General features: G+C 35.6%; 1 protein-coding gene across 3 annotated transcripts in view; it reads left to right on the top strand.

Annotated features, from left to right (window-relative positions):
* Positions 1-25,188, top strand: part of LOC145279581 (uncharacterized) — a 202,203-nt gene that overhangs the window by 131,415 nt on the left and 45,600 nt on the right. The window contains exon 3 of one of the 3 annotated variants that reach the window (XR_013868399.1): positions 17,697-23,204. The exons of the other annotated variants lie outside the window; for them this stretch is intronic. The gene's annotated coding sequence lies outside the window, so the exon portion shown is untranslated. Of the gene's footprint in view, positions 1-17,696; positions 23,205-25,188 lie in introns of those variants that run through there. 3 annotated transcript variants of the gene reach the window in all.

Below are 25,188 nucleotides of genomic sequence, written 5' to 3'. Positions count from 1 at the left end.
TGTATCGCCCAGGTAAGGAGATTACCCTGGTGGATGGATTCTCCCGACTACCCAACAGAAGGAGTAATGAGGAGATCGACCTTAATATTCGAGTTGACTTTGTCCAATTTTCTGCTAAAAAAGTAACACAGATAAAGCTATCAACGAAAGCCAACCCTATACTCTGTGAACTTAAGGAAACCATCCTGCATGGCTGGCCCAATACATCCAGGGAAATAAGCAAAAACTTGCAGCCATATTGGTTGTATCGGGATGAGCTGGCCATCGAAAATGGAATTTTGATGAAGAGTAATCGGATAATTATACCCAAAGTGATGCAGCAGGAAATCCTACAAAAAATCCATTATGGTCATCAGGGTATGGAAAAATGCAAACTGCAGGCAAAAAGTTGTGTCTTTTGGCACAACATTAATAAAGATATAGACAGCATCACACGACAATGTACCATATGTCAACAGCACCAAAAAGCCCAGAGTGCAGAACCTCTGATGCCACATGAGATTCCTGTAAGGCCCTGGCAAGTAGTGGCCACTGACCTGTTCCACAGTGAAGGTCACAATTACCTGCTGATGATGGACTATTACTCAAAGTTTCCCTTTGTGAGGAAATTAAAGGAATTTTCCAGTCAGGAAGTAGTCAAACTAATAAAGCAGATATTCGGTGAAGAAGGGATCCCAGAAAGAGTCATCAGCGACAATGGTCCTCACTATAGCTCCAGTCTTTTCAAACAATTTGCAAGCGAATGGGGATTTGAACACGTCACTATCTCCTAGATACCCCCAATCAAACGGTTTGGCCGAGCGCTGTATACAAGCCATAAAATCAGCGATGCAAAAGGCTCCCTCAAGTAGTCGTGATGTAGACATGGTATTGCTGTGTTTACGGTCAACCCCAATCGACCATGCAATTCCGTCACCGGGTGAATTGCTATGGAACCGAAAGCTGGTGGGAAACTTACCAGTGAAGTGCCCCAACAATTCGACCCAAAAAGAAAAAACAGCAACTCTCCTCTATCAAAGGCAATCCTACCAAAAGTCTCACTATGACCAACACACCCGAGAGTTACCAGAGATACAGGAAGGACAACACGTCTGTGTATATGATCCAGACTCCAGCAAATGGTCGCCAGCAGTCGTAACACAGAGATGTGTCGAATCAAGATCATATGCAGTGCAGACTCCATCGGGGAAGTCACTTCGCAGGAACCGCAGACATTTGAGAACAGATAAGTCTGCAACAAGGCTGAACTCCAAAACGTATGCAGCCATACCCATGATAACCCCGGAATCGAACGATTCGTCAACAGATTGTATACCCATGGAGCATACCAGCCCCAACACAACCAATGACAGACCCGGTACAAATACACCCCACAAAACACTGAACACTCATCCTGGGACTCAGAAAGTATCCAGATCCGGTCGTATAATAAGACCACCCAAAAACTTTTCTTATGATGAGAACAACCCTTAGTTGGACACTCACACTATTGTACTAGTGCCAAGGTTCCTTCCTTATGTAATTTTTATTGTTTTTGTTTTATTTTTCTTTGGAAAAGAGGGATGCCATATTATGAGTTATGTCCCCTTCGGTCAACTCTTTAATATAAAACAATACAAGAGTTGCGTCCCTTGTGGTTAGTAAAAATAAATACATGGACTTGCTTCATGGCTTATCCCGCTTAAATGTATCTTGTCTTTTGGTGTCTTTTTTAATAAGGTTCATCCCGTATCATATAATGAAACAAACATAATCGGACACTGGCCGCAAACCACTAAACAGTCACTATAACCTTTTTTTGTGCAATTTCAGCTTCAGGAAGTGTTGTGGAGCTTCTCTGGCATCCAACCACTGTGCTGAATGTCGCCAGTTGTTGTAGAGAATCTACTTCTCATTACTCATCACAATCTGATTGAGAAATGGGTTGTTTTCATTGTGCAGAAGGAGCGTAGAAACCACCTCAAAATGATGATTTTTTTTTGATTATCAATTAATTCATGCGGCACCCATTCATCCAACTATTTTGACTTTTCTATTTGCTTTGAATGGCGAACGACTGTTGAGTGGGCGACCTTGAGTTCAACAGCAACTTCTTGTGTGGTTTTGCAAGGATCAGCTTTAATTAAGGCTTTCAAATGTTCATTATCAACTGCAGTCAGCCAGTTGCGACCATCTTCATCTTCAAGGCTCTTGTCACCATTGTGAAATTTCTTGGACCACTATTGTGTCACACGTTTGTTAGTGGTTCCTGGGCCAAATGCATAATTGATATCACAAGCTGTCTTGGAAGCTTGCGGCCTAGTTTGAACTGGAACAAGAAAATCGTGCAGATTTTAATTTTGTCTATGCTGTCGAAAAGTAGCATCACAAGCGTATGCTGTATTTTCGTGGACATTGGCAATATTACATACCTTATATGCTTCAACAAGTCATATTTTTTTTAATTGCGGGTCAATTTTTAAAAGAATTACATTGATGAAAAGAGAATAGAATAAGCATTCCAATGATGTTAATTTATTTTTCTTTTATGCATCAATATTTTTATGCGCCAAGTTAAAAATGAAAAAAAACAGTAAAAAATTACAACAGCAAAAAGGGAAACAATTTTTTCAATGCTTACATTTCATGCGTTACGTTTGGATACATATGCGTTGGGTTAAATTTGGTTGGATATGACTGAAATTTTACAGGCTATATAAACAAAGAAGTCCATCTCTACTGGTGTTTGATTTTTATTTTTACGACCACAGGAAGCAAAGTTACGACCAAGCAAATTGATGAAGAATATTTTAAAATTGATAAGATAAATCGGTATATATCATCCATTTTCATATGGATAATAGTTTCAAAATTATTTTTATGTATAATATGTAAATATTTGATAATTATTAATTGTGCAGAAATTTCTTTAAAATGTTATAGTTTATAGAAATTCAAATCACTTAAAGGGAAACGATGACAGCATGGCTAGCTATATAACGAGTTTGTATTCTCTTAAAAATAGAAAACTGTTTTTTCTGCTTTCAAAACGAAAGCAGAAAAAAAGTTTCATTTTTTATTCTGGGTTTGACAATTTAAAAAAATTATTATCAAGTTTTTCAAATTTGATTTCCAAACAATAATATTTTGTTGTTTTTAACGTTTGTAGTACACATGTACTAAAAGGGTTAAAAAATACAACAAAATGTACTAAGTACATGCTTTTGTTTTTAGTGGTAAAAAAACAATCAAACAAACAAAAAAACAAATATATAACAAATAAAAGGTATTTGTGCACTTATGCTACCATGCTGAAATGATAACATTATTATTTAGAAACCCATTCTTAACATGGGGAAGGAAGGGTGTTTTATTAACTATTCTGTACTTTCACCTGACAATTAAATAAAATATATCATAAAACTTGAATTTATTTTTAACTCATTGTTAAGACCATGTTTTTGAATCTGTAAAACGAACCCGTTTTTTTTTTTTTAACTGAAGATATCTAAATAATAATAATAATTAGGCGGTTTGATAAAGAATTTAACAGTGATGCATTTTGTAAATTTTTACCTTGTTTTCACCATAACATTTTCCTTTCCTTTAAAATGATTATCTTTTAAGGTTTTTGCATATGCTGAAAACAAATATCGCATTTAAATTTTCTGTAAAATAATTAGCTTTCCGGACATTAAGCAATGTCATTTCTTATGTTATTGCTGGTGGCCATCTTGGTACATGTGTTTGCGCATAGTTTCTTGGGGTTAGGTTTGTGCGCTTGCGTGTACCAAGATGGCCACCGTCAATAACATAAGAAATGACATTGTTTCATATCCAGAAAACAACTTATTTGCAGAAAATTTAAATGCGATATATGTTTTCAGCATACCCTAAAATCTATAAAAGTAATCATTTTAAATGTTAAGGTGGAAACAAGGTAAAAAAAAATTATCGTTTTATTTCTTTGTTTACATAATCAAATTTTCAGTAAAACAACAGAATAGAAATGACAAAAATTACCCTCTACTGGTGAATATATAGTTTTTGCTTATCAGGATTCCTGGGATCCTGGTACTATGAAAGTTACATCGAGGATTCATGTAGACTACGATTTATAGTTGCATCTCAGAAAATAGGGGTATGTTTGGGGCCAGATAAAGAGGATTCACAAAATTGAAAATTGGACTGGTCCCAAAATGCATAAGTTCTGGTTGATTATAGGAATTTCCATCTTTTACAAAAATCCAAAATCTATATGAAAAATTTTCTTTGATTTATTTCTGAGATTAATTCATATCTACTCAATTTCTTTTTTCTTTGAGGGGAGTAGTAAATACCAACCATGAATGCTCTTTAGGCATTCAATGGCTACACCCAAGATTAAGCTCTCCTTTGGTGAGAAGGCTGGAAAATGCCTATTCTCAATAAAGCTATATTTAAATACCACTATAATACTTAGTTTTGTTCATGAATAGATATCCACTGTATGATACCATGTGCATGCGAGTTTTAAAAAATTGGAATTTGTACATCTGAATTTATAATTCATGGCTTATGGTAAAGAGATACATCAGATTTGACTGCATGATCAGAAATAGCACACAATTTTACATATGAGTGCCAATTTTCATGAGAATAGCTTGAAAAATAAATGAATGGTGGCGAAATTACCGAATTTCTTGAAATGCTGAGATCCATAATTTAGCCCACTTTTTCTAAAGAAAAATGTCCACGGAAAAGCCTAAATTTTGGCACTAAAAATTCTTATAACTTTTGAACTACTGATGGTATTTGCATACTTCAAACGGTTTTAAGCATCTTTTACATAGCTCTTTTTATGCAAGTTGATAAAATAACAATTATCTAAAAAGAAAAAATCAACTTGTGATGCTACGAAAAACCTGCAAACAAATGAATAAGGAAATTGAGAATGGTATCAAATAACACGATTTTATAAAGTGAAAAACGTGCTTGAAAATGATATATAAGATGGCTATATATATCAAGGAATTAATTCAGAAATCGTATATAAAAGTAACATATGTGAGAAAACGATTTTGTTTTTTTACCAACCTTATAAATAAAACATAGTGAGAACTACTCCTATGGTACAAATGCTTGCTAGGTCCAAAGTCGCTTTTTGATAGGCACTGGGATATAGACAGATCTATCTTCTTCTTATGCATCAAGATAATGTGTAATAGAGAAATGAGGCTGCAAGGTTCCCTTTTGTTATACAATTGTATAGCATATATTACTCTAGGGCAAATGTGAATAAGGCTTCTTTTATTGAAGCAATGGCTTGCTTTTTCTCACGTAACACTAAACAGATATTTGCCCATTCATATATTTTTGCACAAACCATGATTTTTAATAATAAATGAGCAATGAGTTTCAAAATATTAGTTGGGCACTGTTGCAAAGAAAATCTTATTGTCATAACTTTTAGAAGGTTGCCAGTGAAGTGTATGCGTTTCTTATATATTTATCGAAATAATTTATTTCTTGTTATGATTTAATTTGTTGTTAAGAGTTATCCCCCTTGGGATTGACATTCATAATAAAAGCGCCCTCTGTTTCATTTTCCCGCTCGATCCTTTCAAGAGCGTACGTGTATTTTACAGTTAATAAAACCTTTCTAAAAGGCAATTCTTTACTTACTGATACTATTCACTTCAATTTTATTAACTGTAAAAAAAAAAAAAAAAAAAAATAATGGATCGAATCTTACGTCCCGACAGATTCGAGGTGGAACCTACATGCCCTAATTCCGAAAAATCCTATAGGCATTGGAAATTAACCCTCCAGAATTATATCCGCTCACATAATAACGGATTAATCGAAAACACTTCAGATAATTTCTTTGCCTTGATCAATTGTATTTCAGCCTCTGTTTTCGATTTAATAAGCGATAAAACCGACTACGATAGTGCATTAAGAACATTGGACGCCACTTATTTAAAACCTGAAAATATTGTTTATAATAGATATCGATTGATGACGACGAAGCAACAAACAACACAAAATATAGATGCCTTCATACTACAATTGGAAATGCTTGCCAAAACATGTTACTTCGAAGCGGTTTCTGCTGAAGAAAACAAAAATCAATACATTCGGGAAGCTTTCATCGGCGGAATTTCTTCTTCGTCCATCCGACAACGACTGTTAGAAAAACCCATCCTGACTTTACAAGACACATATGCCACGGCCAGATCTCTTGAACAAGCAGAAAAGCATTCGATAAGCTACGCAAATAACTTTACTGTAGCAGCTACAAATAATCCTTCGGGCTACAATCGTATAGCTGTGACTAAAGAAAATATGCATCCAAAAGGGGTTTGTTTTTTCTGTGGAAAATCACGTCATCCTCGATATTTATGTCCTGCACGAAACGCCGAATGTAAAAAATGCAAAAAAAATGGTCATTGGGCTAAAGTGTGTAAATCTTCTATTTCTAACACTCATACTGCTGTTCTTTATGACGACTCTGACTACCCCTCACCTTCTCTATCCTGACTAGGAACTAACTCCAAAGATGTCACATTCACTCAATGCCAAATTAACGGGCACTTCGTGAACGCTATGGTGGACTCCGGCAGTGTAAAAACATTCATTAATGAAAATACTGCTAAAAAACTTAAACTCTTCACAATACCTAAAAACAAAACTATAGCTCTGGCTGCTTCCGATCAACATGCTAAAATAACTGGCGAAGCTGTCGTGGATTTAATACTGAAAGATAAAACCCATTCTGGAATAACAATTGAAATCATTGAAAACCTTTTCATTGATTTAATAATCGGAAAAGATATTTTAAAAAAATATAAAAAAGTAACACTTAAATTCGACGGTCCTAGAGACAAACTTATAATTGGAGCTATAAACACGAATAATTTTTTTCCTACCATAAACGTTCCACCCCCTCCTCTCTTTTCTAATCTTTCTCCTCATACTACTCCTATTGCGACAAAATCCCGACGTTACACTTTTGCCGCCAACAAATTCATAAAAGAAGAGACTGCTAGAATGTTGAAAGAAGGCATAATTGAACCTTCGATATCTCTGTGGCGAGCGCAGGTTCTTGTAACTTCGAATGAGAATCATAAGAAAAGAATGGTAGTCGACTACAGCGATACCATCAATAGATTCACGGAACTAGACGCTTACCCAATGCCTAATATCAATAAGATGGTAGACGACATCGCTCAATATAACATCTTCTCTACTCTCGACCTAAAATCTGCTTATCACCAAATACCTATAAATCATGCTGATCGTAAATTCACTGCGTTTGAAGTAAGTGGCAAACTTTTTCAATTTACTCGTCTTCCTTTTGGCGTCACCAATGGAGTAAGTGCTTTCCAGAGGAGCATAGACTATATTATAGAAAAAGAAAATCTAACCGATACCTTTGTGTATGTTGATAACGTAACTATATGTGGGAAAAATCAAGAAGAACACGATTACAATCTTCAAAAATTCTACAAAATTGCTAAACAATATAACATCACTTTAAATGAAAATAAAAGCATAATTTCTTCTAGTTCTATTACTCTACTCGGCTACACCATAGAAAATAATCAAATAGCTCCCGATTATCAAAGACTAAAACCATTACTCGAAATGCCACCTCTGCTGAATCTTAAATCTCAAAAAAGAATAGTTGGAATGTTTTCCTATTACTGCAAATTCATTAAAAAAATTTTCTGATAAAATTTTATTACTAAATCAAAACAAAGAATTTCCACTACCTCCATCTGTATTAAATTCTTTTCAAACATTGAAAAATGATCTAAAAGACGCCACTTTAATAACGGTAGATCCAAATAAAGAATTTGAAGTAGAAACGGACGCTAGTAACTATTGCATTGCTGCAACACTAAATCAAGAAGGTCGTCCTATTGCATTTTTTTCAAGAACTCTCAATACTAACGAAATTAAGCACCATGCAGTAGAAAAAGAGGCAGCCGCTATTGTAGAAGCTCTCCGTAAGTGGCGACACTTTCTACTCGGCAGGCACTTTAAAGTCATCACAGATCAGAAGAGCATCAGCTTCATATTCGACAATAAAAGAAAATCTAAAATTAAGAATGACAAAATATGTCGTTGGCGTATAGAATTATCCCAATACAATTTCACTATAGTTTATCGACCTGGACCTGAAAATATTGCTGCTGACACATTCTCTCGCATCTCTGCTCTTACTTACAATCTACAAGATCTTCGTGATTTACATAAACAATTATGTCATCCTGGTGTTTCAAGATTAAGCCATTTTATAAGAACGAGGAACCTCCCTTTTACTTTGGATCAAATTAAGAATATTACTGACTCTTGCTCATCCTGTCAATTACTGAAACCCAAATTCGCCAATACCAATGGAGGTACTCTCATTCAAGCCATATTACCTTTTCAACGATTAAATCTTGATTTTAAAGGCCCTCTACCTACTTCTATACATGGCAACAAATATCTACTTACTCTAATTGATGAGTATTCCCGTTTTCCTTTCGCTTTTCCTTGCAGAGATATGACAAGCAAAACCATTATCCACTGTCTAAACAAACTCTTTTCAATTTTTGGTTTGCCTGACATGATACATACTGACCGTGCTTCTGATTTCTTAGCAAGAGAAATAAAGGATTTTTTACACAAAAAAGGAATTGCTACTTCTAAAACAAGTAGGTATCATCCTGAAGGTAATGGACAGATTGAAAAACTCAACGGTACCTTATGGAAGGCCATTCAAACAACATTACATTCTAATCAAATGAAACTACCTTATTGGGAAGACATACTACCGGACGCACTTCATTCAATTAGATCATTACTTTGTACTGCCACTAATATGACTCCCCATGATAGACTATTCAAATATAGTCGTAAATCTGCTTCCGGAATTTCAATTCCTTCTTGGGTTAAACCAGGCCCAATATATATTAGAAACCACACTAAAACAAGTAAACATGACCCTCCTGTAACGCCTGCCACCCTAATAGATGTCAACCCCCACTACGCTTATGTTCAACTACCTTCTGGTACTGAAACCACTGTCAACGTTCGAGACTTAGCTCCAAACTCATCAAATGAAGAAAACTCTAATAATAATCCTACTACTTCAGAGACTTTATTTGAACCTTCTACTAATGAAAACATTGGTCATGAGGAAGACAAAAATCAATCGTCTGATCTTGAAGAAAATCAGATTTCACTAAAAAATAATACTGAAAATCAGCATTCCTGCCAATCTGTGCGGAGGTCGTCCCGAGTTCGACAATTCCCTAGTAAATATAAGGATTTTGTGACTAAATACTGAAAAAACTGCAGTTTGGGTTCATATGTTATTTGTAAATAAAATGATTCTTATGTGATTGTAAAAAAAAAAAAAAAAAAAAAAAAAATTTGTCTATAATTAATTACCCCTTACTTGAATACTTTAGGACGGGGAAAATGTTATGATTTAATTTGTTGTTAAGAGTTATCCCCCTTGGGATTGACATTCATAATAAAAGCGCCCTCTGTTTCATTTTCCCGCTCGATCCTTTCAAGAGCGTACGTGTATTTTACAGTTAATAAAACCTTTCTAAAAGGCAATTCTTTACTTACTGATACTATTCACTTCAATAATTTATGAGAAATAATTTATTTCTCATGTACAAAATAATAATTACAGAAAATTTAACGTTTTCGATTTTAGTGTGAATGTTCTATTGATTTTTTTTACTGCAATATTTTCTGAAAACTAGGAAATTCTTTCCTGATATTAATGGGTAAGAATTACAACAAATACCATCATTACATTTTAAATTTAATAATGAATTTGAGGACTGCAGCAGAGAATTAAAAATAACTTTAATTTTAACTTCTTTGTTGGGAATAATTTAACCCTGAAATAAAGCTCAATTCTCACACGTGAGAATGCAACAACAATTTGGTAGTTAAGTTCTTATCAGAAATGTGACGACAGGTTGTAAAAAGGGAACACAACCAAGCAATCGATATTTAAGCAATTTTACTGGGTGAGCAATATAATGAAAACAAACAATATACAGAATGAAGAAGATGAATGAAGGTTTGCGAAAACGTGCTTTGCTAGAACTTATCTTGAGTTCGATTAGCAATGTGTTCATCACTCAATTCCGGCTCTTTTCATGTGGACAGTTAACTGTTCTATTTTGTCGTATAATTGGTTTACTTTGCATGACCGTCTTGGGATGGAAAGAATAAAATATTCAATTGGGAACGTGAAGTAGAAGGGGGGTGGGCTTCAGTGGCTGCCTTCGGGGGCTATGCACAAAGAACCACTGTCCAGTTAGGGTTGAAACAAAAAGGCGAAAAGCGGCTGGCGCCTAATCTCCCACGGTTTTTATAGGTTGGTTCATGTGACCCCTAAGAGGGTGGGGAAGGAGATCAATGCCAGACAGTTCACAGAGCCTTTTAAGCAGTAGCAGCAACATGCATAAATTCCAATACATTCCCGACTTAGGAGAATAATGCTATGAAAATTTCATAGCATTATATTAGAGTACTTGAAGGATCAGTTTATAAGTGAATGTAATTTTTAGAGATTTTAACAGTAATGTCCAAAGGGAGGGTTGCAGCATGATGTATGTGTGATGTGCATATGATAAATAAGCATGTACATTGTAGAGTGGGTGAAAATGTAACGTCAGTGTTTTTAAATTGATTTGTAGTTGAGGTTCTTTTGTAAAGCTAGATTTTAAAAGATTTTTATTTTATTATCATTATTATTTATTTTTTTTTTTTTTTACTTGTAATTAATAATATATATATGGATCATCTGAGTGATTTTCCCTGTTTTTTCGACTAACTGTTCTCCTTGGCCGTGATGATGTTTGATTGCGTTCATCATTTATAATGGAGGCATCATCAGTGACCAGTTTTTCAGTAGTTGAGCTGGAGATATTTATTTCCTCTCCTTCAGGCATGGTAGGGTGGTAGTCATGCATGAGGGATAATTCTAATGGATACAAATGTTTTATGGAGTGGGTTTGTATCGATCCATCTCCTCTTTTTACTCGAACTGATCGAATCTTGTTGTCATCTCCTGGAAAGATTTCCATTACCCTTCCAAGTTGCCAATAAGGTCTAGGCTTTGTTGGGTTCTTTATAAGAATCATATCATTTAGTTTTATCTTATTGGAGAAATTTATTTGGTGCAGATCCTTGCAGCTTTCTCTGAGGCCAAGTAAGTACTCTTTGTACCACAATTCTCCAAATTTTTCTAAGACTTTTTTACACTCTTCCAAAGCCTCTGTGAGGTCAGTCCTTGTTAAGTCAGTTTTCCTCGTATATTAAACCCTGGATCTTACAACAAGTTCACTGTTTACATTAGGATGTAAGAAACAATTGGGGGTTATTATTTGTAGATCATTATCTGACGAACATCTGTAGGTGAGGGGTCTTGAGTTGATTGCATTTTGTATGTCGCTAAGTGATGTCAAGAACTCAAAGTATTTGCCTTCACCACCCGTATCAAGCGCTCCCATGTGCTACCTACCCAGGGTGAGTACAGTGGTATTTTAACATGTTTGATTCTGCAGCTGTTGAATTTCTTTCCAAACTCAGAAGATTGTACATGATGTTCCACCACTTCTCCTCCCAGTGCAGCATCAAATGATCTGGCGTTGTCGCTGTAGATGCAAGCTGGTACACCGTGAGTGTTGGTGAATCTGATCAAAGCTTGGACAAAGGCTGCTGTAGACATGTCCTCCACAAGCTCTTTTTGCACCTTTTATCTTGTTTGACCCACAAATGACCTGTGTAGTCTATTCTTGTCTGTTGAAAAGGCTTTATGAAGTTAACCCTGTGTTTTGGCAGATCTGTTATTTTAGGGTATTTGAAAGCCAAGTTGTTAAATCTTTTACACATAAAGCATTTTGACAATACCTTCTTTACTGCCTGCCTTGCTTGAGGCACCCAAAATCCGGAGAGTCTCAATTTAGTAAGAGTTGCTCCAATGCCAAGATGCTTACATTTATCATGGCAATCGTTGATCACCAGTTCTGTTAATGGGTGATGTTTAGCCAATAAAATGGGATGGATCAACTCGTACTCATAAATTGAGGTTTGGGCTATCCTGCCATCCGTTCTTAATATCCCTTCTGCATCCAAGAACAGGTTGAGATCCCTGATGAGCTCAGGAGGGTTATCCTTGGGATCTTTAAGATAAGCGATTTCCTTCTGGAAGGTTTGCTGCTGCATAATTTTAAAAAGATGTATCCTTGCACAGTGGTCGGGATCTGGGGTTACCTCATTGCGTTTTAGTATGTTTTTACATTTGAACACAAATGTTGTGGCCTTTATCAGCTTTGACAACTTAGAGTATCATTGGTACGGTATAATGGGTTCTATCTTAGAGTCCGAAACCGTAGTGTGTAGTACCAAAGATTGAAGTATCTCCTTGTTTTTGGAGCTCAAGCAGTCTAGACTACATTTAGGCCAATTGATGAGGGTTTCTGCTATCCATTTCGGACCTGATGTCCAGTATTGAAATATTTGTTGGAACTTATCCAGAGAGATCCCTCGTGACAAAGAATCTGCTGGATTTTCTGCTGAGGGAACATACTTAAATTGTATGTCTAACGAATGTTTTTGTCTGATTTCCTGCCTTATTTGATGCACATCCTTCAGTCGGTTCCTGGTGTACTAACTTTTTGTCTTGATGTTTTCAGACAGTAACCATGATAAGACCACTTGGGCGTCGACAGCAATGTATATATTATTTATTTTTACATGACTGTAAGTTTTTTAGTAGGGTGGGCAATGTTTTCACAGCTAGGTAAGATGCTAATAATTCCAGGTTAGGTAGTGTTCTTGCTTTCATGGGTGCCACCTTAGCTTTAGCGAATACAAAGCTCGATTTTTCATTCTGCACTCCATACACTACAAATCCATGGGCATTAGGTGATGCATCACAAAAAATGCACAGAGTTGCTGGGCTGTCCTGGTTAATTGCTTGTCTTGGAAATTTCAAGTTACTTAGGCCTGCCAAATCTGCTGCCAAGGAGGACCAACGTTGCTGTAAGTGGTCCGACATCACATCATCCCAGTCTAGTTTTAGGGACCATAACTCACGCAGGAGTGCCTTTGCTCTGACTGTCACGGGGATACACAGAGATAAGGGATCAAAGACTTTTGCTGTTTGAGACCATACACCTCTTTTGGTATTTACACTGTTGTCGACCTCTGAGTTAGAGATTTTCAAGGTGTCTAATTTTGGGTTATATTTATAACCTTTTCCCAATCACTGTCATGTTGGACCATTCTGTCATCCTTCTCCATTTGCGATTTGACTAGTTCACAGTTCGAGTTGCATGACCTTAAATCAAAGCCACCTTTCTGTAGGCGGTGGACTACTTCTATATATAGTTTGTGTAGTTCTTCTGGAGAATTACTCGTTTTGCACAGATTGTCAATATAAAAATTATTTTTGATCATTCTTGTGCACATGTCATCTTCAAACTGCTCAGCATGATAGCGCAGGACATACAAGAGTATGAAAGGGCTGGCATCAAAACCAAAGATTAGTGCCGTATACCTGAAGCAAAGGAGATTGTCTCCTTCCTTTAGAAAAAAACAAAATCTGTTTTTATCCTTTTCAGAGTTGAGTCTGATCATTAGGAATGCCTTCCTGATGTCTGCTAGCAAAACATATTTATTTGTTTTGAATAGCAACAAGAGCTCCATCAAATCGTTCATTAGGTTAACTCCTGGATACGCAGCTTCATTCAGTGAAGATCCATTTCGTGTTGTTAAGGAACAGTTGAAGACTGGCCTTATCTTTGTTGTGCACTGTTCGTCTGTTTTGATTATAGGTCTGTGAGGAATCCATATATATTCAGAAAATTTATAAGGGAATCCTTGGATTCTTTCTATAATTCCCTCCTTTTCCTGTTGGTAGAAAGCATTATTGTAGTCCTCATTTAATTTTGAAGTCTGTAAATATTTTACCGTTTTATCAAGCACCTTAAGTGCAACTTGATAGTTTGAAGGAACAGTCTTGAGCTTGTCCTCATGCCAGGGAAGGTCTACATAATATGCACCGTTTTTAAATTGTATGGACTTCCTAAATTTTTTTATTTGGTTTTTGTCATAATCACTAACAAATTTATTTTCGTCTGGAGTGGAACCCAATGAATCGACATGAAACATCTTCTCGATATTGCGTTCAACAGCACTTTCATCAAACAATTCGGGGAATGGATCTGGGTAACTCTTTTTTGGATTTAAAACAAAATCCACTGGGGCTTCCGAACAGGATGAATGACCAGTTATTACAGAGTAGTAGTTGTTCTCTGTCGCTTTCATTTCTTCCAGGGGGGGGATTTGTTGTCGGCTGTTGCCTAATGGTGAAATGCCCGTAGAAAAGGACCATGCTCTACCTTGCATGCACTCAATCAATTTAACGTTTTTCATAAATTGGATGATGTCCACTCCTATAAGTCCATGGACACATATGTAGTCGTCACCATCGTCCAGGAAGGCTAATTTATATTTTGCTGTTTTTAGGTTAGTTTTAACTTTTCTAAAATTTTCAATTTTGAAGCTTATATCAAAATCGTCATCCACCAGAACTGGCAAGGGCAGAGTGCGTTCCTTGTCCAGATCAACACCTAAAACGACCATATGAAATTTCTTTTTTTTTTTGTGCCCAAAAATGTTTTCACTTCATATTCCAAAGGAGTTAAATGTTCTTGTGAGCATTTTAATTTTTCAATTATTTTCTTTGAAAAGTAGGATCTTTGACTGCCTGTGTCAAACAAACAATTACATTTTTCTTTTCTTTTTCCCTTGGACACCGTAATAGATACTATCGGCAATATAAAGGGTTGGTTCAAGGAGTGGCTGCTGGCACATACATTTATGGATGAGGCTGGCTTTTCTCTCTTCCCTTCCTCCTCACAAAGAGGAGTGACATGTCTTCTGGAATCACACTGTGCACATTTAAATGGTAGCTTCTTTTGTTTTCCTAGACAATCTTTGCTTTTATGGCCTGAGCCGGTACAAGTGAGGCATAGGTTGAGTTCTTTGCATCTGTTTTTCTTTGCCTGCATATTCAGATATTCCTTGCAACGACTCATAAAGTAACCTTCTGTCGAGCAAAGTTTACAGAAACCGTGATGTCGGTTTGTCGTTGTGGCAAAGTTTTCCAATGTGGAAGTATTTTTTCCTCCCTGTGAAAGTCTCTTTTTTTTGTATCCCAGGAACGTGGTTTTATACCATCTTTGTTTGAATAGAAGTGACCAGAGGTTTTTCTCATGCCAGTTTTCACCAACGTCTTGATGGCCTCATCGTAATTTTCATATATATCGGTCAGTGTCGGGTAATTAGTGCCTGTTTTGTGCACCAACTCCGTTTGGAGAACACTCGGTAACTTAGAGAAAATTACGTGGCTCACTAGTTTGAATCCTGGTGTATTTTCTTTAAAAAGTCTAGATCATATGACGATCTTAATTCTGATAAATCAGCCCTCATTTCCGACAAAAACTGTTTAACATTAGTGAAATCTGGGTCATATTTTGGAGATGTATCTAGCAACTGCTTGAAGATTTTATTGACGATGTACGGTATGTCTAGAAATTCATCAGGCAGCAAGTCTATCGCAACTCTGTAATTGCTATCTTCCAAAGTTAGATGGGAAATTAACTGACCAGCATATCCAGTTAAGTAGTTCTTCAACAGGGACAGCTTTGCTTTCTCGGAAGAGACTGAGTTGACACAGTTATAGAACTGTGAAAGAAAGTTTTTGAACTCAAATTTGTCAGGTTTGTTACCGCTGAATTTAGCACAACTTAGTCGGGGCAGTGACGCAAATGCCTGATCATGATTTGATGATAACTTTAGGCATTCCTTGTAGCCGCGGTATTTTAAGGCGACAATCCTTATGATGTCTCGCTTATGTTCACATCGTTGTAAAAAGTTTGTTCTTGGTTTTCATCGTCCAAGAAACCGCTCGATCTGAGGTCCAATTCTGCCTTGTGGCTTGCTTCATATATTTTTTGATTTATATTAGCAATTTCAGCTAAGTTTGCTGCGATATTCCTTTCATCTCTCTGGAAAAGAACCTCCGTTAGGTCTTCTAACGCTGCAAGGTCGTTCAAATCAAGGCTTATTTTTCTCTTAAAAAAACCTCGAGAGGCGAAGGGATTATTGATGCCTTTTGCTTTTGTAAACTCCATGATTTAATAAAAAAAAGGTTTTTTACGCAAAAAATATAAATTTTCTCTTTTTTTCAATATTTGTGCGTGCAAGTTCTTATTTACTTGATCCCCACGAGGGTAATATAGGGAACAAATCACCCTAAGAGAGAAAATGTTCAAGTTGCTGCGGTCAAGTTTTATTTTATTTATTTTTTTCTTCCTCCTGTGACTGAGGTTAAAAAAGGTATTACTTTGCTTTCCTGTGAAAATGAACACAAATAGACAACGAAAACAGTTGGCTCCCTTTTTTTTCTTTTTTTTCAAATCCACATGGTTTTCGCAATAAATGGGGAGGGTCGATTCTACCTTTTTCTTTTTCGCAAGACGAAGAATGTGTATATATATATATATATATTTTTCGTGTTCTGTATATAGTTTTCTTTTGAAGTGGTGTTGAGCACGTGGAACAATTTATATATATATATATATATTTTTAAATAAACATTTAAACAAGCGTTTTCGTCAGAAATCCTTTTTTTAGATAAGCATTTAAACGAGTGCTCTTGTTAGAAAGTTTTTTTTTTAAACATTCAACAAGTGTTTTTTTTTAAATAAACATTTAAACAAGTCTTTTTGAATAAACACACTCCAGTTGAAGATAATGTTCGTATATATTAATATTTTTCCCTCTACAAACCCGTCGCCATCTCTGCAAGTTTTCGCAATATGTTGGGAATAATTTAACCCTGAAATAAAGCTCAGTTCTTACACGTGAGAATGCAACAACAATTCGGTAGTTAAATTCTTATCAGAAATGTGACGACAGGTTGTAAAAAGGGAACACAACCAAGCAATCGATATTTAAGCAACTTTACTGGGTGAGCAATATAATGAAAACAAACAATATACAGAATGAAGAAGATGAATGAAGGTTTGCGAAAACGTGCTTTGCTAGAACTTATCTTGAGTTTGATTAGCAATGTGTTCATCACTCAATTCCGGCTCTTTTCATGTGGACAGTTAACTGTTCTATTTCGTTGTATAATTGGTTTACTTTGCACGACCGTCTTGGGATGGAAAGAATAAAATATTCAATTGGAAACGTGAAGTAGAAGGGAGGTGGCCTTCAGTGACTGCCTTGGTGGCTATGCACGAAGAACCACTGTCCAGTTAGGGTTGAAACAAAAAGTCGAAAAGAGACTGGCGCCTAATCTCCCACGGTTTTTATAGGTTGGTTCACGTGACCCCTAAGGGGTGGAGAAGGAGATCAATGCCAGACAGTCCACAGAGCCTTTTAAGCAGGAGCAGCAACATACATAAATTCCAATAACTTAGCTTCAAATGTTAAAACCTTGTGTTTACAACTACTAAACATTTTAAATACTTTGGTTTGCAAAGATATGTATAAAAATGAATATCATTTTTAGAAATGTGTTTTAATTTTTGTATGTACAGAAATTCAATCAATAAAATAAAAACATGCATTGTTATATTTGAATATATCTATGTTCCTTTATCTTTTAATTTCTCATTTTTTTTTAATTGCAGAATATTCAGTATTTACAAGACACATTATTGGATTGAAATTAATCTACTTTGGCTTGGTGACTTAAAATATGCAAATGCCACAAAGAAAATGTATTTTGAAATTTCTTGATGTAAATTACCAAAAGTGAAAAGCATAAAATAAGAGAAATATATTTGTGAACAATACCAATACTTTTTCTCTCGTCAAATCGAATGAAATGTATTGTAACAATCATTTTTTTGTCAAATGTATATGTATTCCTTTTCTTCTGTGTCTTAGTAAATAGAATTCTAGCTGAAATACTTGTTGCAAGTCGACTGCACATGAGTAATGCTCTTATGAGGTCCTTAATGAAAGCTAAATTTCAGATATCAAATTATTTTTAAAACGCCATGCTGCTACTGGTGAAAACCTTAATTATTAGCTGTGAAACGGCTACGTTTTATAGGATAATATATTAAAATATTGAGAAAATTATCCACGTTGGACCAAATTCACAGAATCACTATACATTATTTTATTTATGTAATTTACAGAATCCCTATACATTATTTTATTTAGATCATTCACAGAATCCCTATACATTATTTTATTTAGATCATTCACAGAATCCCTATACATTATTTTATTTAGATCATTCACAGAATCCCTATACATTATTTTATTTAGATCATTCACAGAATCCCTATACATTATTTTATTTAGATCATTCACAGAATCCCTATACATTATTTTATTTAGATATTTTACAGAATCCCTATACATTATTTTATTTAGATATTTTACAGAATCCCTATACATTATTTTATTTAGATATTTTACAGAATCCCTATACATTATTTAGATGTTTACAATGCATTTGGATGAGATGTAAAAAAATTCACTGACTGCATCATTTATGTTCCATTTACATCGACCTGCATAATTATATAAGATAAATACTGTTCAATTTCAAGTCTATATGTCTAATAATGAGTTGCCATGGAGGGAAACATAAGTCTAATATTGATATTTATTATCAGAGCTAAAATACAATAATATTTTCTGACCCATAAGGAAAATAATATTCACAGCCACTTTTAACGATCCGTGTAACATCATATTCAGAGAAAATTGAACCTAAAATCTGAACGTTTTCATAATTTTGTTTTTTCAAAACATCATGTAAAGTACAGAGGACAAAACTGTAGTTAAAAAAAATCACACATATGTCGACTTTGCCAATGAACTATAAAGCTGATACTCCAGAGAACCCATATTCTTGTAAAATATGCGGTTCTTCTTTCAAAAAGAAAGAATATAGGTTGAAACATATGCGAATACATAATGGGAAGAAACCATTTTCTTGTGACATATGTGGCTCTAGTTTTATAAGGAAACAGGATATGTTGCAACATATGAGAATGCACACTGGAGAGAAACCATATTATTGTGAAGTGTGTGGCTCTTCCTTTTCAAGAAAACAAAATATGTTGGAACATATGAGAATACACACGGGAGAGAAACCATATTCTTGCGAAATATGTGGTGCTTCTTTTACACGAAAACAGCAAATGTGTCAACATATGCGAACACATACTGGAGAGAAACCATATTCTTGTGAAGTATGTCACTTTTCTTTTACACAGAAACAGCATATGTTAACACACATGCGAACACATACTGGAGAGAAGCCATATTCTTGTGAAGTATGTGGCTCTTCTTTTGCAATGAAACAACATATGCTGCAACACATGCGAATGCATACTGGAGAGAAACCATATTCTTGTGAATTATGTGATTCTTCTTTTAGACAAAAAGCACATATGTTAAGACATATGCGAACACATACGGGAGAAAAACCATATTCTTGTGAAGTATGTGGATCTTCTTTTACACAGGAACAAACATTGTTGCAACATATACGAACACATACTGGAGAGAAACCCTATTCTTGTGAATTATGTAGCTCTTCTTTCACACAGAAACAACATATGCTGACACATATGCGAACACATACTGGAGAGAAACCATATTCTTGTGAAATATGTGGCTCTTCTTTTACAATTAAGCAAAACATGTTGCAACATGTGCAAAGGCATACTGAAGATAAATCATATTCTTAATAAGCATTTGTGCCTTATTCTCAAGGAACGCAGTAGGTTTCATGTGAAGAGCTACTGTAAACAAAGCAAATATTTTTGTGACGTATATAGCTTTTACATTTTACACATATATATTTCGTTAAAATATTCAAATCTGTACTACATGAAAACCATATGATTGTGAAGTATCTGGCACTTTCTTTACAGACAAATCAAATATGCTGATGTTTATAGAAACAACAAAAAGTATTTACTTTATTTAGAATTGACCTGTATCTGTTGCAACATTGGGGAAAAATATACATAAGCCAGACTATATTATTTTTCCATGTGTTGTTTATACAGAAATCACATGTGATGCATCATATGCGAACATATACTGGCTCTCTTTTACTAAGATATTAACACAGAAATTTAGTATATTGTAGCTCATACTAACGTACTTGATGGAAACTAATCTTCAGTTTGTTGCTCTTTTGTAATAAAAACTTCTTTGGAAGAAACAATATATCATTCTGAGGTATGTGCCTTATCCCTTACACAGAAACCTGTTTGATTGTAACACATGTGAATACATACTAGTTATAGATTTATGTAATCATACGTGCCACTAGAATCATGAAACAGAAATTTTACACATTACCTGACAATATACCCATGGCACCACATAGAAGAGAAGTCCAAGCAATTGCACTAAAATGGTTTGAATACTAAAATGATTTCTTAGAGTCTGTGAAATAACTGGTGAATAACAAAGAAAAAATAAAATGTAAAAAGAAAATATTTTGTGGCTCTATGTGGGAAATAATAGTATGTGGCTATATTTTGCACTTCTATACACTGCATTCACATAATAGTATGTGGCTCTATTTTATACTTCTATACACTGCATTGACATGGGTAAAATTCAGGAGGAAAATTATATTTTGAAATATTTTGATCTGTTTTAAAAGTGTACATTTGGTGATAATTATGAAATTCGAACTGACGTGCAAAAACAAATGTAGATGTGATAATATTAATTCAATGGAAACTTAAAAAATGATTTTTAAATAAACTAAACATGAGAAGATATATTTAAGAAAAAAATAATAGGGAAATTAAACTTTTAGCATCTTATAAAATATGAGTATGATCTTTTGTATATACATTCAAATGAGATGAAAATGTAACTTCTAAAATCATATCTACTAAAACTACTTTAATACTTCAAATAAAATAATATGCCTTAAAATGAAAAGATTGTTAAGGATTTATTTATAAATTAATGTGTGTATTTCCTTTCTGTTGTGATAGAAAAACTTATTTTCCAATGCTATATCATGAGATAACATTCTCAGGAGACAGTATCATAATACCATAGACTCAGCAGGAGTACTAGTAGTTCACAACATGTACAACTACCCATATTGAACACCATAGGATAGTAAACTCCACTTGCTCTTTATCCTATCTTTGTAATCTTTTTGATTAATGTATCTTTCTTACACCTAATTTGTGTTCTGTGTTGTCCTTCCATAGTCCCAATCTTGGGTCCACGTCAGTGATGACAGAAAAATTTAAGAAAAACACACTGACACCCCAATGCCAGATGAGTTCCACAATGATAGCAACAGAAGGATTTGAGAATTTCATCCCCACCACATCAGTAATGACAGAGTTTATTCACACAGCAGTGTTGAATGAGAACATCCTATGAAAGGTTCACAGGGAAAACATATTTCCTTTTGCACCTATGTCCACTTTTGCCTTTATTGGGCAGCCATCTTACAGTGAGAAGTCCTCCTCTTTTTTAGGAGACTTATGTAGAAAGGGTAGAGGGCTAGGGAGAGCAGTGATTGTGGTGGTGGTGGGGGGGGTGGCTATACATAACAACAAGAACTGTTATTCACAGAAATTGGCCAACCATTTAAAAAAAATGAAACAAATTAAAAACTAAAATTGAATTAATAATAATTTAAATCATAACAAACATGAATACAATAATACTGCACCTAAACAATTATCAGTTAAAGTACACAGATGGGGTCTAAAATTCTGCCCCATTCTTAGTCTGGAGAAAGGTGGGTTAAGTGGTACACTGTAACTGGTGTCGAGGCAGAACCTAGCCCCTTTTAATAAAGTGCCAAGTTGTTAACTTCAAACAACAGAAAAGTTGGAAAGGTGTAATATACAAATAAATACTACCAAAGGCAAGATAAGTTCAAAGTAAAATAAGAAGAAATTTGGTATTTTTTTACATTAGGTTCACCTCCATAATATTCTTTAAAATGATGATTTTGCATAGGTTTTCGACTATGCTGAATAAGAAAATCTCAATTTAAATTTTGCAGATACAAGTAGTTTTCGAGATATAAAAACCTGTATTATGTATTGTAATTCACTGGCGGTCATGTTTGTATGTGTGTGCCATAAGCAAATAGGTTCACCACAATTTTCTTTAAAGATGTTAAAAACAGCTTTTGGAATAAACACACCCAACTTCCCCATGTGAAGAACAACTTTCTAAATAAAACCCTCTATCATAACTTCACCGTCACCCTAGCAAACAAGTGTGGGTTACTCAACTAAAAACAATAGCAACACGCATTTATATCCCACCAGATGTTCACACCCCAACTCTTCTAGATGAAATGCATTAAATTTGCCTTTCACACATACGCCTTTCCACACCCTTCCGGCCAACAAAACAAAATATTTCGTCAGCCACTGACCCAACCCGACCAAATCCATTCTTCAGCAGACGTATGTAAAGACACCCCCATGTGACACAGGCTATCGACTTTCTAGCCAATCAAAACGCAAAAAGAGCATATTTTCTGAGTTGAATTTGGAGTCGATTTTCAGGTCGAAATCCCTATAAAAGAGCGATGATTTCTTTGTCAGTAGGCATCTTGGAATCAGCAGGCACACGAGCTCCCTGCTCGCTCGCTATAACAGACGACTCTACAGGCAGTAGTCAACCCAACAGCACTAATACATGCACTGATATTCTCAGCATATCTGCTATGCCCGCTACTCATCGTCTACACCAACAATACTACAACTGTTCATTAAGGACGCCTCTTATCAGTTACCCATTTTCAGGACAACTTAGACAGCCTCACACATGAAGGCTACAGCCTTTCTAAAGGAAAACTTTCCAGCTTCCAACCGACTCCCAGCCAATTACTAACCAGCCAGATGTAACCTGCGTGCAAACCCAGGCCTACAAAGACCTACTACTACTACTAGCCCTGCTGTAAGACCCAATTTCAATGAACACGTCCCGTTTCTGCAGAAGATAAGTTTTCTATTTATTTTCTATTTTGAGAAAATAAATTCTATATGAATATCAGCCTTGTTGTTTAACTCACTTTTTCTTTTTTTTTCAGTTTGTGGGGTTAATGAACTTATTAGCCTCGCAACACTCCCAACCCTGAAAGCTGTTCTTAAAATGGGGAGTGTAGGGGTATTTATACTATGTAGGGTACTATCGTAAAAAACATTCAAAATATTCTAATTCTTTGAATAGTTGAATTAAAAAATTCTAATTCTTTGAACTGTTTAATTAAAAAGAAATCTAATTCTAAAATGTCTATAGTAATAAATGCTCAAAAATTCTTTGAACTGTTTCTTTCGTTACATCTTGCAATTGCTTCTTCTTTTTTAACTCATCAGGGCTCTAGTAGCATTTATTTGTATGTTATGTCATATAGTGACCAAAAAGATGGCATATTATATATACTTCAAAAGGGGTTTGTTGTATATATACTCCTTTTGTATACGACATATATATTTTACAAGTTTAAACATCCTTGTTTATATAATCATGTCGAGGGTGTATAAACTCAACATGTGCATATTTGTAAAGACTCAAATCTGTTGTGTGTGTTTTGACATGTATATCTATCATGTGTATGTGGCATAGCTGAATGTCTGTTATATCGTAGTGGGAAGGTTGTAAAATGAAGTCTATTATGTTGTTGAAGTCTGTTATGTTGTTGAGGGTACATAAAAAAGACAGTTCGCAGAATATTATGAAATATATGGCGATACAGAGTTATTCCCTCTTCACCAATAACTTTAATCGTGTTGCAGCTAGGAATAATACGCCCCTTGTCTAGTCCATGGGCTTCCCCTTTGCATATGGTCCCGAAACGAGACGGAGATTGGCGTCCGACTGGAGACTACCGATGACCCAATGCCATGATGGTACCTGATTGTTACCCAATTCCACATATACAAGACTTTGCTTCCTCTCTGCATGGTTGTAAGACCTTCTACAATTTAGACCTAATTAAGGCTTACCATCAGATTACAGTGAATCCGGCCGACATTTTTTTTTTTTTTACACAGTGATCACCACTTGTCAAGGCCCGGAAGCAACTCAGGGATAAGGGTTATTTCAAGTACATTACGTTAGTGTGGAGATTTGATGAAGTGTTTACTTAAGGGGGCGGTTCATTAGGAATTTGTTAACATTGGACTTGAAGACATCCAAGTTGTAGTCCGATGGGAAGCAGGCAGACGGAACAGAGTTCCACAGGCATGCAGTTCTAAGAAAGAAGCTTTGTTCATAGAATCCGCGTTTTGATTTAGGCACAGATATAGAGTGGGGGAAATTTTTCACAGTGGATTCAGCTAGACAGGTGTTTTTTGTGAAAGATTGGCGAGGGGGGACCATTGATTGGAGTTCAGACGAGCACCTTCCATGGAAATAACGATAAAACAAGGATAGGCTCGCAACGTCTCTTCTGTGGGAGAGAGGTTGCAGGGTAGAGAAAAGGGCATCCCCCACTAAGCCACGAAGTCTATTTTGTACTCTGTCAAGGCAGGATAGGCTGTTTTTAGCAGCTCCTGCCCAGATATGGCAACAGTATTCAATCCTTGGACGTACTTGGCTTTTATATAGATAGAGAATTGCATCAGTAGTGAGATATCTTCTGGAGCGGTAGAAGGATCCCACCATCTTTCCAGCGACCATGGCAACAGACTTGATGTACATGTTCCATTTCAGATCAGGAGTAAAAGTCAAACCCAGAAGCTTGTCAAAACACGGGGCCTCACCCAGACGAGAGCCATCCATCACAATTGATGTTAGATGGGGATCAGAGCGTTGATGATGTAAGGATAGGAGTTTGGTTTTGGATGCATTAAAGGTAACCAGCCACATCTTCCCCCACTGAACCACGCGCTTGAGATCAGAGGAGAGAGAATCAGAGAGAACTTTGTCATTTACAGCCTTTGATGTGTTGCCGTAGATGGCCGTGTCATCAGCATAGATGTCAACGAATGATTTAAGTATGTGTTTTGGGAGGTCATTGATGTAGATCAGGAAGAGAGTTGGGCCTAGGATTGACCCCTGAGGGACTCCAGTATTTATATTGCAGGCCTCCGATTTTTGTCCATCTACCACTACTCTTATGAGCCTATCAGAGAGAAATGA

Source organism: Euprymna scolopes, chromosome 7, assembly GCF_053919585.1.
Source record: "Euprymna scolopes isolate OS-2025 chromosome 7, ASM5391958v1, whole genome shotgun sequence".
In the NCBI taxonomy this organism is placed as follows: domain Eukaryota; kingdom Metazoa; phylum Mollusca; class Cephalopoda; order Sepiida; family Sepiolidae; genus Euprymna; species Euprymna scolopes.
Note: the sequence above shows the minus strand (reverse complement) of the source record. Positions and strands in the feature narration are given on the sequence as shown.